We start from the raw sequence: 541 nt of genomic DNA, 5'->3' as shown, positions 1-541 counted from the left end.
CCCCCCCACCGAGGGACAAACAACAGAAACATGGGTAAAGGGAGACAGCAGATGGTGTAAGATATGAAAATATTAATAATTTATAATTTATCAAGGGTTCATGAGCTTGGGAGGGGAGGGGAGAGTGGGAAAAAAGAGCAGCCAATACCAAGGGCTCAAGAAGAAAGAAAACGTTTTGAAAATGATGATAGCAACATATGTACAAGTGTGCTTGACACAACGGATGTATGGATTGTTATAAGAGCTGTAAGAGCCCCCAATAAAATGATTTATAATATTAAAAAGGAAATCTATGATGAATGAAACATAAAAATTTTGAAAACAGATATGGTCCGGCCTTCACTTGCATGACTCACCTCCCTGTCTCAGTCCCCCCACTGCGCTTAGTCAGGAATCCTGAGAGCCAGTCCTCCTTGGCTCTAACCTGCTCTGTCCATGTTAGCGCCAACCCTCTGGCCATCCATTGCTCTGGTTTCATCTCGGTGCCATCACCTGCGTTACTAGTTTCTAGTTTCTTGATTCCTCTTTCTTAGAATCACAA

Source organism: Echinops telfairi, unplaced genomic scaffold (genome assembly GCF_000313985.2).
Source record: "Echinops telfairi isolate 266 unplaced genomic scaffold, ASM31398v2 ScPeMD7_3;HRSCAF=10, whole genome shotgun sequence".
Classification (NCBI taxonomy): domain Eukaryota; kingdom Metazoa; phylum Chordata; class Mammalia; order Afrosoricida; family Tenrecidae; genus Echinops; species Echinops telfairi.
This window is presented reverse-complemented; position numbering follows the sequence as displayed.